This window comes from Vigna radiata, chromosome 1 (assembly GCF_000741045.1).
Source record: "Vigna radiata var. radiata cultivar VC1973A chromosome 1, Vradiata_ver6, whole genome shotgun sequence".
In the NCBI taxonomy this organism is placed as follows: domain Eukaryota; kingdom Viridiplantae; phylum Streptophyta; class Magnoliopsida; order Fabales; family Fabaceae; genus Vigna; species Vigna radiata.
Genome location: NC_028351.1, coordinates 30,641,498 through 30,642,456, shown reverse-complemented (window position 1 = coordinate 30,642,456; position 959 = coordinate 30,641,498).

Below are 959 nucleotides of genomic sequence, written 5' to 3'. Positions count from 1 at the left end.
TCAACACCGCAGAAACCGTTGCAGAACCAGCCACCATACTCCTCGCAAAAGACCTCTGCACATTCATCTCTCTCGGCACTATGCCTTCAAGTCACAATCTCTTCCCTCGTGTCATCACCGCCCTCGTGCAACCACAACAACACCTCCATCATTTGTGAAAGGCATCACTTCTCCACCATCGCACAACCATCGTTGTCCTTCAAGGCCGCCACCGTGAGAAACCCAAATCGCACTATGGCCGCCGCGCCTCCATCATCAGTGAGAGCCATCCCATTGGCGAGACCTGCACTCAGAAAATCCAACCCAATAACCCCAAATCACTCAAAGCAGCCCCAATGCGAATCGCCGATGTAGATGCGCGATTCCCTCCATCCTCCTCGCGCAACCAACCTGCAAGAAAATCAGAAGCAGCTCGCGTCACAGGGTTCTCTCCAATTCGTAACAGCGGCGCAACGACATGAGCAAAGGGGAAGCATTTTCCCCAATCTGAAACCCTAATTGGGAAGGAAGAGGCGGACAGATGGTGACATCTCATTCGGCTACGTGCATGAGTCAAAACTAGTCAACACTGCTTAAGTCTGGTCAAAGCTGGTCAACAAGGGGGCAATGTGCAATTTCATAAGTTAAAAAGGGGCTAAAGTGTAAATTGATAAATTTAAGGGGCTTTTGTGTAATTTTGGAAATTCAGAAAAGCTTAAAGATAAAATTCAGTTGTTGAATTAATTCAATTTGGGAATATCAACAGAAAATATCTTCCAAATAATATTATAATTATCTAAATCTTTTAGTTATTTGGAAGATATAAGATAAAAGATTTTATCAACTGAATATTCAGAGTCCAAGCCCAATCAAGCCTATATAAAGAGACCCAGTGGAGGCAGAAAAGGAGGGCTTCATTCATTCATTCATCCACCACTGCTTTCACTTTTCTTTTATTATGTGTTTCTAAGCTCCTAGGG